The 14952-nt window shown below is 41.5% G+C and overlaps 1 long non-coding RNA gene across 2 annotated transcripts in view; it reads right to left on the reverse strand.

The window, feature by feature from the left end:
* Positions 1-409: 409 nt before the first annotated feature.
* Positions 410-14952, reverse strand: part of LOC137862504 (uncharacterized) — a 43201-nt gene continuing 28658 nt past the window's right edge. For both annotated transcript variants that reach the window (XR_011100326.1, XR_011100327.1), the window contains 5 exons: positions 5325-5418; positions 3757-3868; positions 2869-2958; positions 2709-2740; positions 410-1874 (listed from right to left, as the gene is read on the reverse strand). This is a non-coding gene — a long non-coding RNA (uncharacterized lncRNA). The remainder of the gene's footprint in view (positions 1875-2708; positions 2741-2868; positions 2959-3756; positions 3869-5324; positions 5419-14952) is intronic.

Below are 14952 nucleotides of genomic sequence, written 5' to 3' on the forward strand. Positions count from 1 at the left end.
AAAAAGAATTCATCCACCTTGATAGATGCAATAGAAGTCCCATGAGAAGGCTTTAAGACATAAGCAAGTCTGGTGGAACATTGATCCTGACTTTGTCAAAAATCAGGCAGACAAAATCCTCAGAGCTGTCAAGGGAAAAAAAAAAAAAGAAAAAAAGAAAGAAAAATCTCTTCTTATGAGCTAAATTGTTCATAAGTGGCAGGGGGCCAGGTTGGATGGAGAAAGGCATTAGAATTTTTCTGACCAAGTGCATCCATTTTATCACCCCTGAAATGTCAAACTATCCAACTCCCAAAGGCATCTTTTCTGGCAGCTGTTAAAAGAAAACCAAAAAAGCCACAACCAACCAGAAGGGAGGGGAAAAAAAAAAATCACATAAAGAAAGTAGTATCTGCTTGAATTGTTATCAATCCATTTTCCCATTCTTTACTCCCCACATCAGCTTTCCCCCTCTTAAGCCACCCTATGAAGGACCAAGAGGAGATTTTGCTTCTTTTCTATTCTAATCACACCTACCACATTTCAGCAGCTTTTTTCTCTGTACAGTTCAAAAGAAACTACCAAATGAGCACAAATTTATTTGTACTGGATCAAAGTAATTATTTTAATTAGCACAGATAGTTGGGATAATATGGACAGCCATGGAATCTGTGAGTAAAATAAATAACTACTGGTTATTATTTGAGTGAAATAATAAAAAATAATAAATTTGATTACCATTCACTAGCATATGAGCAATCTTTTTCTTTCCTCAAATTCCCTGGCTCGTATGAAGTTATTAAATACAGGATTTACTTGACGGTATCTGTATATAATTACTTATCCACATAAAAAGTCATCTGTGGTTTATGAGCAGTTAAATGCTAACAGTCACCATCCCATTTCACTGTGAGGTTCAGTTTTGCTGCACATACGGATGTTTAAGTTGCAGTGCAATGCTTGTGATATCTTCCTCAGTTAAAGCAAATAATTAATAAATAAAAATAAAAAATAACTCAGATTCAGCATTAATATTCATGCTTGAGTTTAAAATTCACTTTCCATAAATATTCTCCGTTGTCTGCTGTGTCTACAAATATTCATCCTGATAAATTAGTTGGCTTTGAAGAAGGCAAACTCAAAGAAAGTGATAAAGCAAATTCTACTTTTTTTTCTTCTTCTTCAGTAAATACCCATTCAAAATACTCACCTCCACTCAAGAATACTCATATTTGATGGTGATATTTTATAATTTATAATTGGCCTAGGGATGTGCTGATTGCATGTTCTGGAAAGGAAAAATATCCTGAGGAGCTGAACATACAGAATATGGTAATTAAATAATTTTATGTTCTAGTTTTAATACAATAACACAATAGTTATCAGATAACATGATCTTTAAAGCTGCTTGATCCTTAAAGCTACTTGTAAAACTTTTAGTGAATGGAATAAATGACCCCAAATTAAGCCTCCTTCTACAGATATCAGTAGGAAATATTAGATTCTATTCAACCTAGTATGATTGGTTAGAAGGAACCAACCATACTGATAATAGTGGGCAGACTTCCCCAATTCTTGGCATAAGAATGTAACTCATAGAAGAGAGTTCAACTGTTTTCTGCAGATAAGTGCAAACCACACTGCTAAAAGCACTGGTCAAAGAAGCGAGGAGCGAGCACACCTCTGCCATCACCCCAGGACATGGGGACGGATGGATGCCAGCTGCTGCTGCCCTCCCTGAGCACACCTCGCATCCTGCTCAGCTGCAGCCACTCCTCACCATCTCTTATCACCTCTGTACTGAAGGCAGGCATGAAGCTGGATCTGTATTTCTTTCTCTCCTTTTTGCAGTGTTTCTATCTTCCATCGTCAGTCCTGTTCCACTGCTCCATCCTCTGTGAACATCGTGTTGTTTGATTATGTTGGCCTTGTTAGCACTTTTCTAGGCCGTACCATAAATGATCAATTCCAATTTGCATTTTTGTAGGTTATCATAATTTTTGTTCTCAATATGCTTTCAAACAGAAAGCCACGGCTGCATTTCTAAGTTTGAACAAGTCCATCTGACTAAAGGGCAGGTGAAATAAGCAAAAAGAGCAAACCAAAACTCAAAGAAATGGCAGGAAGCAGAGAAGAAAAGGAGAGCATTCCCTGGGATCCCACCAGGATGGAGATCCACATCGCACAAAACTCGGCTGCAGTGACAGATGCAGCAAGCTGGAGGTCTGACAGGACGTGGTAGCTGAGATACTTTGGATTTCTGCAGAGCCTTTGAACTAAAAAACTCCCTGCAAGAGAGGCCCATGGGGAAGAGCTACCTGGCAGAAGAGCTTGATTAGCATCAGAGAAGCAGCACACAGATGGCAGTGATTCCATGCATCCTTCCCCCCACCTCTAAATAATTTTAAATAAATTATTTAAAGGGAAATTGCTTGTGATTGGCATAGGTCTCCACAAAACTACCTGCCCTCAGGTCCTCTCCCGAGCCTGCCTCCGTGGGAGGGAATGCTCTGCTCTGCTGCTGCTCAATAAAACAAACTAAATAAATGTCTACATGGATCCCAATTAAGACCAAAACTTAAAAGGAAAATACAAGGCAGGTGAATGCCACACAGACATTTAGAACTATTTATAAGGATTGCAGGAAGAACACCTGTCAGAGCTTTTGACAGAAATGGAACAAAACCTCCCTGATCTGAGAGGCAAGGAAAAAAGAAGGTAACACTTACCCTCTTCTCTTCCTTTTGAGACCTGCATGCCACTAGCACAGGACAGAGATAACACAGTAAAACGTTTTTAAAGAAAGCAGCTGGCAGTAAGTTTATAGCCTATTTAGGCATCTAAACTAAACATCAACTCTGTCTCCATGTTGTTAAATATGAATAAAACCTTTTTGTTCTTGTGGAGGATCTGCTGGGATCATGCTTCACAAACAACTCGTCTTGAAATGTTCAGTGATGCTTAGAGGACTGATACAACCTATAGCGACAGATGAAAAGACAAGATTAAGACTACTTTAAAATGAGTGATAACACTCGTCTGTGTTCAGTGTGCTAGCAAGACTCTTAAGCCTTGGGATCTCTGTTGAAAGAGTAAAGGTGACTGAGAAAACAGCCATTGGAACAACCAGAAATTGAGAACCATGTACGTAGATAGTAGGAAGGGTTGACTGCAAAGAATAGAACACAGAATTTTAACCTACAGACATCACCTGAGTCAAAGCACGCAGCAAACAGGTGTGTGAGCAAAGCATTCCAGCAGTGCACACGGTGATGGGGTAAATCTTTTTTTTTTAGTACAGACATTGAGCTTATATATAGAAAACTTCTGTACTAATAATGCGCCTCTCTGTACCTTATGATTTGGTTCAATAGATATTAAGTGAAAAATATTTGTTTGTGCAAAACTGTCCCAGCTTTAACACTATTTTCCCTCGGTGAATTAATGTAAATACTGAATTCTAAAAGAAAGTAAGGTAATCACAACCCTGAAAGCACGTACATTATTGCATCTTTGCCTGTGACAGAACTTCTTTTGGATTTTAATTCATTCCACTTAACATTTAAGCATCCTATGTATCTATAAACATAAGCTTAATTCAAAGCTGGTGTTTATTAGCAAGATAATTGTACTTATTACTTAAGCACAGTGCCTAGCTGGCATTCAGCCCAGATTGGACTTTTCTCTCTATCGTATCTGCAGAAAGATTTGGACTGGTTTCAACAAAAGCAGATGCTCAACCAATTAGGAAGAACTGCACCCGAGCCCCAAAACTACCTTCCAGCCCATTTGGTGTATGTGGAGGTGAACTGGCTGCACGCAGGAGCCAGGAAACACGAATGGGAGCCAGCAGGTGAGCACACGAGGCTGGGAGAGGGCAGGCACAGCTCTGACCAGAGGCCAGCAGAGGTTCCAAGATGCAGTGGAGAGGCACCACAGGCGTGGAAAACAAAGAGAACTGAGTCTGAGGTTGTTGATACCAGTTGTGACATTTTGCATTAGTAGATAGGTAGATATACATCTCAATTTTTTTTCTAAGCCAACAGCCAAAAAGATTGCACAGCCAACCATCTGTATAAATGCAGGAAACTTCATGAAGATTTGGAGAGATTAAAATCCAAAGGTAAACACAGCCCTTTATATTAACAAAATGGTAACAGAATTTCAGAGAAGCCACTGAAGTGGAATTTTGAACAAACTCATTAATATAGAACCTTTTTTAATGTTGTTAACAAGAGAATTTCAATTGGAAAACTAAGTTTGACATGCCACGTACCATCATCACACTTTCTCCATATTCAAAGTATTCAAAGTATAGCATACAGTAACACCAAACCATGCTGCTACATTTCAAAGTACCTTTAATATCCACTTAAGTGCAATACTGCCTTACAGAAGAAGTAATATTTTCAGTTGGTGTATGGTAGATTACTTTACTCAGAAATGAATTTCTAGAGTTTTAACATCTTTAACTTAGATAAATGTTTTCAAGAGAATGAAAGAATGGCCCATCACCTTACTCATCTATAACCGTCTCCAAAGTCTAATTTTCCCCACATCCTATTATCTCCAGGACAAGGTTTCTGTGGCTAACTTCTATATACTGCATTAGAAATTGGGTGTATTAATTGCTTAGGCAATATTTGCAGTAAAAGTAGTTTAGAAGCAACTGTTCAAAATGCCTAAATATTTTCTAGGATTAACAGTCTGGTATTTTTATACACAAGGTGGGATAGAAGGAGAAGGACAGTTCATACATACCAAGAGTGTCTGGTTTGCAAACATATGAAAGCCCTTCAATGCTATTTCTAAAAGGGTTGGTAGCCAACATGCCAGCTGGTCAGAGCTCTGCTTAGAGTGGTTATTTCTTAATGAATTTTTAAGTGGAAGCTCTGAAAGACTCAAAACTCACGTAGAGTGAGATGAATTTGGTTTTACCCAATGCCCATTAAGGTACATCATCCCAAGCCCTTATAGCAGTCAAGGAGTAGCATACTTATTAAACACTTGGCTATTCCCCCCCACCCCACCCACCACCACGTGAATGTTTTGTTTTTTAGTTTAGTAGTTAGCATTATTCCTTATAGAAACAGCTGTAAGTTGATGGGCGGATGCTCTATGGCATGTAAATCAGTAAAGCATGCAGATCCAGAAATGAATCCCAAAACTTTAACCTCTTTGTCTTCTTTCCTTTGGTGACTGGTAAGACAAGGCCATATTATTCTCTCACGGAGGGGAAAAAATTAATGCAATGTTCTTTCCATTATTTATTTTCACTTGATACTTAGCTGCATATTGATAAAGGACCACAGAGCTGGAGGAAAACTGCCTTGCTGCCAGCCTACCGTGAACGTTGAAAACCATCTGCTTTTGAAATGAATGTTCCTTTCCCTCTTTAATAATTAACTCTTGGTGATCAAATACATCCTTCAGTCTGGTCTATAAAAGGGGAAAAAGAAGAGAAAGTGCACTCATCCATCAAAGAAAAACACACTGAAAAATTTTCATTGTAATTCATTGCTATAATCAGACTAACAGAGCTGGGCCACCAGACAAGGAAAAATATCCTTGTACATGCAATGTTTTGTGACCTGGATTAGCACAAATTCCAGATGTAAAATCATTTGGACCTCCAAGGCTGGTTTGGATTTATATCTAAGATAGTCTGTAATAAAGACTGAGAAGAAAACTCCAACACAGATGAAACTCCAGATGTGTTTCACAAGGGATCGGCCCCTGGTGAAGAGATCTCAACGGCAGAAATAGCTCCATAAATCGTTACTGGCTCCTCATTCACCTGTAACCTTTTGATCTCAGACCATTTCCAACAAGATAGATGTCTGCATTATAAAAGCAGCTGATTTGCTCTGTTCTATGAGGATGTCAAAGATTAATGGGTCCTTGGAATTTAAATAATTGTCTTTCTGGGTCAAGATCAAGGTGAATGAGGTGGAGAAATAAAACCTGCCTGTTAGTAGATAAGTAGAGCATCAAAGGGAAGGTTGGAGGACTGGGAAATCCCACAGCTGCAAATTGCTGAAAGCTGGGAAAGCCTGTGACTGTGCATTGACAGGGATAGCCCCCGCCCCCCTTTTTTATTAATTATTTTTGTTATTAACACCCTGAAGCCCTCCATCTGTATCTTCTTACAAGTCTTCTTTTGCCTGTTCATCTAGAATGTTTTACAGAAATGCTTGCTATCAAAGAAAAATTATAAAAAATGTAGTTGAAGAGCCTATACTTAGATAAATGCATGTATACAAATATCCATACACAGAAAGTACATAAGGCAGACAGAAAGACTAGAGTTTTTAATAAAAAATAATTTCTGGTAAGAAAAAATCTGAAAGCAAAACCTTTACTGGCATCCACATGACAGCCAGAATAACACACCACACTTTAGGTACAGCCAAACAGCCACTTGGTTTGAACCTGTTTTCCACAGATGAACAGCTTAACACGGTTTCTCTTGCCCAGCACCTGACCTCCCTGACAGATTCTGTACCCAGACTTTGCAGTTCAGTCCAACATACCTTTATTCCACAAGGAGTAATTCACAAAGAAATATTTTCCACATGATATACATAACATAGTTATAAAGTTAAAATAATGGCAGAGGAAAAAAAAGAATTAGAACCTATAATCACTGAAGAAGAAATATGTTTTCAAATGTGATTTGCAAACAGACAGTGAATCAATGAGGCAGGGAGACGAGAGGATGCTTCTATAGGAAAAACGGCCGGGGAATGAAAAGTGGGACATTTAACAAGGCATTGCACTCCTTTACTGCTACTTGCATGGACTGTCTTCACTCATTAATCTGCAAATTATTCACTGCTGGATCCTCAGTAAAGTTATTAGCTAGACTTTATTTCTGCTTTTTTTTTTTTCGTATGCACCATAGACACCCAGACTGATGTACTTATATTAGCCAAAGGATTTACTACCCCGCGTATCCCAGGCATGTGATGCAACACAAGTGACTCCTCCAGCAGGAGCATCCGAGAGCAGCAGGGTTACACCTGACAGGCCCAACTCAAAACACACATCCAGGGCTGCACGCTTAATGAGCACGTGTGACCCTGGGCTTGCCAATATATAAATTACACAGGTAATTGCTAGCGGAGTTCCTCATGCACAGGAGAGCACTTGGAATTACGCATAGACTTGTCCTGTACCTCTAAATTCACTGTGAGAAATTTGGGATATACCCAATGCATATTAAAGAGAAAGACATACAACAGCAAACTCAATATATATTATATAGATACCAGAGCCTTAATAATGGTGACAAAAGGAGTAATACGGACAGTAAGGTTAATCTTAGTGCATCATACACTTTACAGAAGAAAGCCACTGGAGCAATAGGAGAGGGAGGAGCGGGTGTTCAGTGCGCATAAACCAGGAGTTTGCTCCTTTCGAAACACATGGCAACAAACTCAAGAGCTCAGAGGCCAAGTTCAGAAGGGAAATGCCAGGATTTTAAGGCAGCAGAGGAAGGCAGACCCAAACCGAGGGTGACTGCTGGCAGGAAGGCACACAACCACCATGAGCAAAGCCTGGCCCCACCATGGGGCACGGGGCACACCAAGCCCCGGGCTGCTCATGCTCACAGGACACAGAAGGGACACGTAGCTTAAGGCCACTGCAGCTCAGACTGGGCCCCCTACACACATTTGGGATACATTTGCTATGCCTGTGAAACACACACCTGTTTTGAGATCTTGGTGACCTTTTTCTTCACTTTTCATTGTCACAAAGATGTAGCTCCTGGGCACCAGAAGCTAGCAGCTCTGAGGGTGGTGCTTTCCAGTGGGCCCGAGCGCACAGGGGAGCAGTTGTTCTGGCAGAGATTTTCAGAATGATTTAACGGAGGTGTGAGCTGGCAGAAAGTCATGGACGTGTTGCCTAAACTCCAGAAATCAAAGTCAATTCAGTTACCGTACATCTTAACCAGCATTCATTCACTTTGGAGTCAACATGGTATGGCATTCACGAGAAACGTAAGAAAGAGCAAACATTAAGCAGTGTAATCTCTGTCAGAAGCGTGTGGAACTTTCCCTGTGTGTCACAGACACTGAACTGTCAGTAGTCTAAAAATAATAAAGGCAGATCTCAGTTTCTGTCGAATCAAACTGACACAAAAAACTTGGATACTGGTGTAAAAGGGAAAAAAAGAAAAATCAATGTCAATCCATTTCTTCACTCAAAAGTGACACACTAACAAGACAATTTGAGCTTTAAGACTGAAAAATGATTTCTATATGTTCTTTAAGTGTGTTCTGGAAGAAACTGAACCAAATAGATAATGTTCAAAATGACTATTTCCTAACTGAAATTTCCATAATTCCTCAGTTATTTCCAAAGACAGCAAGCACAAAACAGCAACGAAGCCTACAGCTAAAATTGGTTTTTGACAAAGGTAGTAAGAATGACTGCAAGAGAGGCAAGTCAGAAAGATTTCTTCAGAGGGCAGAACAACTCATAGGTCCACCTACGATTCCCACCATTAGTCTTTTAGAGCTATGTCCATTTAGACACAGAGGGTATTTTTCGTTTCAGTGATAGCTGTTGAAATGTTGTGTGGCTGATATTCCATAATTGATGGAGAAAGCCATCATGAGAAGATGTTTTCTTCATTTATCAGGCGGGAAAGCTAAGGCGAAGTTCAGCTCAAAACGATGAGTCCCATCTTTAAACACTCAGTGAGCTCTCAACGACAGGAGGTAAGGCAACTCTGCAGCTGCACCAGTCTTAAAAATAACAAATATAGTAAGAAGAGCAGCAAGAGAAGAATAGCAATTTAGTAATGGTGAGAGTTAAGGACACCAGGAAAAGCCTATTGATTTCCCGAGTTTTAGAGCAGGTCTTGCTTCAGCAGAACACAGGAGGCATTCAACAGCTTTGTCTCCCAAAATCCTAGTGCTTTCAGAAAGGTTCAGGCTGCTCTTATGCATTACATTGCCCAGCCACGCACATGCATCCTTCAGGCTGCCTCTCCCGCCGTCCTGTGGTGGTTCATTGTGAATCACTTCCATGCTGATTCACACCACAGCTCACAGGCTGAGGTGAGCAATAAGTCAATTAGGCCGACTGAATTGAAAGTTGTATTTGATCACGGTAATGCAGTAGTTTGTACCTTCATAATTTCCTTTGATTGCTCAGAAAAATTTGTACATAACAACATGATGAGTGGACAAAATTAAAAAGTCATTTTTAGCTGGAGAAAGCCTTGCTCAGCCAGGACTGTGGTGTTTGCTGTAGCCTTGGAAAAGATGTAATTCAATTTAGCTTAGTCCCCTCAAAGGGGCCACAGTGCTAAGTGATGGCAGAACCTGGTTTTAAGTCCAAACCTTTGGAGTTGAACACACAAGCTTTTCTATTGCTTGATTCACAGGCAATAAAATAGCAAACGAGATAGAAAACACCAAGTACCATTTATGTAGCTACACTCCAATGAAAGAAATGGAAAATTCTGAAGAACTGTTTGCAGCCACAGGCAGTATTGCTCAGGCTGTTATAAATCTTATAAATCATTTCATATGCTGGCAACAGGCAAGGAGGAAAATGAAAATTACACCAACAATGCTCTCCAGCTGATCAAATAAAGGCTATCTTTAATTGCTCTATTGCTAGAAGCAGAAGACCACTGTGGCAGAGCAGAAAGCTCTGGCATGCTTCAGGCTGAAGACCCAACTCTGTTCAAAGGTAAGCTCCACTTGTATACATCGTGCCAGCTCAAATACAGTTCAAGAAAAAAGGCAATGGAAAAATATCCTGTCACTGTCTGTCTTTGCAAGAAAATTGTCTTTTGATGAGAAATAATTTGAATGCACCACATGTGTATACACACAGTAATGTCAACTCATTTGATTATTTAATTTTCAAAGTTAAATCTTTCACTCTGTAGTACTTTGATATCTAGAACATTTTTCATTGCCAAGCTGTACTGAAACAGTTTTAACGTTATATTTTGGCCGTGAAAGGAATGGATTGCTAGTTTCCAGATGCTTTATCCAAACTATTAGGGATGTACATTCATGAAGCTTGAACCATAGAATTCAAATCCAGTTGGAAAAATGGTCCAAACATTTATTTTCATCTAAGATAAAATTACATCACCAAAGTGTTAAATATATTTTCATTAAGTTGCTTTAATTTCTGCTTTATAATCCAGTATGAATTGAACTCAAATCAAAAAACGCAAAACCAGTTTTTGCATTCAGACCAAGATTCAAGGAGGTATACAAGCCTGTGCTAAAACAACCACTGGTTCACATACTTCAACTATGTCAGGTAAAATACACGTAGCTGGAAAGCCTGACAGATATGTTTAATGTTAAGAATATGCGTAAACATCATGCAGAACTAAGACCTAGCTTACAGCTCATATTCAAACTATGCCAAGGTTTAAATGGAAAGGTAAACTGGTACTGAATTGCTGTTCCCAACTCATCTCGGTCTCATTGTTCAAACCACCAGAAGCAGTGCTGAACTGCTCGGTGCCCTCTTCTCACGGCTTTGTTCTAAAACAATGCTGGAATCATGAATAAGCAAAACCTGTGGTGAGCAAACACCACAGATAGGATATTGCAGACATATCACTCCTGACAGGGCTAAGCAATAGGTGATACAGATAAGTGGGGTTGGAATAAAATATGATTAAACCAGTCTTTTCCATTCTGTTTTGATTTAAGAGTACAAAGTGCAAACTATTCATCTTCTGCCTAGAAGCAGTAAATCAACTGATAAAGAAAAGTGAGAAGTAAGTGGGGTGCCAAGAAAATCAAATCATCACGTGCTGGTAAACTGCTTATGTAAAGCAGGAAAACAGGATTAAATAACGGTGCATGAGTATTGGCCAGAGTGATCAGAGAGTTTACAGAGGCTTAGTATGGGCACAGAAATTAACATCAATCGTGGCCACACCGCCACGAGGGACAGGTGCCGTGCTCCCCTGCTCAGCACAGAGAAAAGGCACCAGGGTTCTTCTGTGGCTCCAGGGAGATGATTATAGCCAATGCATATTGCTATTTAATGCTGGCTTGGAGGTCAGTAGTGCTCTAAGGTGGAAGCCACCGCTGTAGCAGGGTAAGCCCAGGTGGGTATCACCCAGCAAGAGACCCAGGCACCTTCCCTTATTCTCACTAACATAAGGGAGGAAGGGAAAAAAATCAACATAATTGGTTTTGTTTGATTGTTTTTTTGCAATCCAAAAACAAATACATATATAAACCAACTTAATTTGGGAAAGAAAATATATCATAATCAAAAGCCATAAATGTGTTTGCTTTCAAAAATATGAATTTGTCACGTTCAGTTGTGTGTGATTGTTTTTATTTATTGTATCATAGACCATCTCTTCACAAAGTGTTTACCAGATCTGCAGATAGGTAGGTAGATTTTGTTTTGTTTTACCAAAAATAAATGGTAAAAGTATTCCCATCTCTATCAGAAGCTGTGGCAAAGGACCCTTCTAGGAATAGCTTGCACATCACTACAGAACAGCCCCCTGGTGCAGAAACCCTGCTGGCCTCAGGCTGAATCCAGCGAACTCCTCTCCCTTCACACAGCTGACTTGTCGGGTTTTAACCCTGACTGCCTGTTGCCAGCAGTATTTACCATGTCCCAGCTTCACTTGCTCTGCCCGAGTACATACTGGTGAGTGGTCCCACAGACAAGTTTATCCTTTGCAACCACAACATGGCCCAAGCAGCTTGCCCTAGGTGGGGAATTACCAGGTGGTTTTCTTGTGCTCGTTACAACACAATGCAGAGCTGCGCTTACCCAACCTGTGGCTCAAAGCCCCTGAAGCCGGACAGACACCCATGCCCAGCACCACTTGTATTTCTGCCCACAGAAGCTCCCCCCACTCTTCCTCAGAGAGTATTTAAGAAATAATTACATTGAGAAGTCTGAATGCTGCAAGAAATGGCTCTGCTTTGTTCCTTCCTAAAAATAATGATTCCATTAAACACACCGCCTCACCCCGTGATGCTCCGGATTCACTTCTGCTGCCGTTAGGCTGTGGAGCACAGGCAGCAGCAAAATGCAACATATTTTAAACTTGTAGGATGAGGAAGTGTTAGTGTTTAAATGAAATCATTATACCGAGGGCAGGCTGTAATACTGAACTACTGAGGAATACACTGCAGAGCCTCCCGAGGAAGGATCAATGTGTCAGCCAGGAAGGGATGGAATCGTGAGGCAGAATTGGCATTCTTTAGAGAAATAACAAGGCAAAATGAGCTAGAAACAAGCTGAATGGGTGAAATGAAGGGGATAATCCTGCGTTTCTCACAAAAGCCTACAAGAAGATTAGTTGCTAGCACCAGCTATATTCTTGCAGCACGGTGGTTAAGGAGTGCTTGATGAGCAATGGGTAATTATTCTTCCTTCACCAATATCGTAATTCAGCAATAATAATGAAAATCCCTGTACCACCACCACCTCTACTGTATGATCACCAATACTTTTTGAATCTGGATTATAACTACTTCACAAAAGAATGATTTGATTTCTCAATGACAGCTGGAGAAACTGGGCCAGGTGGGGTGCAGCAATGGGGTCACACGGTGCTGGCAGTCACCACCTGCCCGGCACAGCACCGAGTGGGCTCATCTCCCAAAGAGGCACAAACACAGCTCTCAGCAGGCGTAGAGAAGTGGAGATGAGGCCACAGCATCTTCTTTGAGGAGGCAGGAGTGGAGCTGGTCTTTACAAGTGAAGTATTTTGGATAATCCCTCAAGGCTGGAACAGCTCAGTGTGCAAGGCCACCTTACTACTGGAAGTTAATGGGGTACAACGCAATTCTCAGCCCAGGGCCATCCCTCTGACAAGATACACAAAGACTCTCAGCTGACTGAGTTGGACCATAAGGAGTAAAGCTGGAGAGACCTCGCCTTGGGCACTGCCTGACCTGACATCTGATATGCTCCTAGCATCGTGCAGAGGACCCAGCCACTGCTGAGATCTGTCCCATTGCTGCACCTTCCCCCGTGCTCACTGCAGAACCTCACATTTCCTACAGCTGCATTTTGCAGCTGAAGTGGAGTTTTCCTGAGACTGACAGGCTGGGAAGGCAAGCAAGCCCCCTTCAGGTTTGTAAATCCAACGTCATTTGCACAGCAGGTCTGTGAAAAAAGTATTTCTTCATGCTGTTTCACCTGATGCCAGCAGTTACAGTGGCTGGGAAGAGAAAGAGGGAAGGAACAGAAAGCCTAAACCAAAAAGGCTCAGAGATGTTAAAAGCCCTGCATCTGCTAGAGGAAACAGCATTAGTATGGATATGAAAATAACTGCACCAGATCCTAGTTCAAAGGGGTTCTTTGCTCCTCACAAAGCCAATTACACAGAGCAAGTTAATTAGTTCCACCAGGCAGCGATCTGCACGGAGCAGCAGCCCTGGCTGACGGCTGAAGCACTGACCAAGGCCTGGTGTGCTGAAACCTGGCTGTGCACGCGTGTGCTTATCCAGGGAGGTGATTTAAGAGCAGTAACAGCCAGAGCATCTCTAAAACCCAAATCACATTGTTACATATAAACGCACACAGCTTCCACAAGTTACTTGATTTTCTGCAGTCCTTGAGCTGTAACCTGTGCACCATTTCCAGATTTGATATGTTCCTACACAATCCCCTTGTACAAATGGGCCAAGACAGAAGCTTTGTGTTGCAGGAAAGCCACCGAGCTGTACTTCCTCACACCATCTCTCCTGAAAGCGCACAGGAAGCTGCAAGGAAGCCACAGTCCCATCACTTCACCAGGTAACGTGAGCTCGGAAACCCCTCTGACAACCCTTTGAGGAGTCTCCTCAACGTGCTACGAATGCAGCCTCCCCCAGTGAGTTCATTGTTAGGGTGTGCACCAGCTCATCCTAACGCACTGAGCGAACGCTAACCTACAGTCACAGGAAAAATGGGAGGCTAAAACATGGTTAGAGAAGGAGGCACAGCCACAGGTGCTCTACAGCTATCAGCAGAGACTTTTGCCAGCTTGTCCAAGGCACGTCTCCATTTCTCAAGGGGAAGGAGCAGGGGCTCGAGCTGCCAGCAGCGCCCCAACCCACCCAAGGGTGGGCACAGACATAAGGTGAGCCAGTGTCCACAACACTTGCACAACGCTGCAGGGGCAAGTGCTCGTGTTCACACACTGTGCTGTCAGCAAGTGTGACGGAGCAAAATGTTGTTTCCAGTGAAGAAATCGGGGGTTTGGACACCAAACAGAGCTGTAAGTATCTTTTTCACTTTCTGTATCCAGAAACTTCTGGTTGAATAATCCTATCCTAAAGCACAGTTTGTAGAGTACTTGGCATTAATTCCGCAGGCGTGTTGCCATGAGCATTCAATCACAGTGCTCAATTACACAGCAACTGAATGCTGACACCTACTGACACACCAAGCCCTCCGACTGCAGAGACCTGACTGATGCGCATCACGCACGGGACTCGCTCAGCAGCGTGAGCGGAGGCACAGGACTGCACAGCTCCCCGGAGGAGGGACGTGTCTGCAGCTCCCCCAAAAACAGAGCTTTTACCCAGCTCGTAAAGGAGCTACATGCAAAGGCACCGAAGTCACACACAGGATTACTCACTCACGTAAGTATCTGCAAGTCAGTGCTGTATCAGGAGGGAAACCTGAAGAAACGTGGTGATTCAGCTACCAGAGTCATTCAACATTTCCGTGATCTTTGGGGAAAATAAATAATTCTTCCACTAGGTATGTACCAAAAAATGATGTCAGGACTTTGAAAATAAATAATGAAACACATTAATCTTATTATCATTAGTCTGGATCGGAACAAGACATCTGTTGATCTCAGTCCATAGTCCAGCAACTACACAAAATCTTTGCTAAATCAAGTCTTAGTAAGAACTTGAAAAATAATTTCAAATATTACTAATTTTACTGAGCTAGAATTAATTTCCTCCATAATGCACCACCTAAAGAAATGCAGATTTACGCAGAGGTATA

Source organism: Anas acuta, chromosome 11 (assembly GCF_963932015.1).
Source record: "Anas acuta chromosome 11, bAnaAcu1.1, whole genome shotgun sequence".
NCBI lineage: Eukaryota > Metazoa > Chordata > Aves > Anseriformes > Anatidae > Anas > Anas acuta.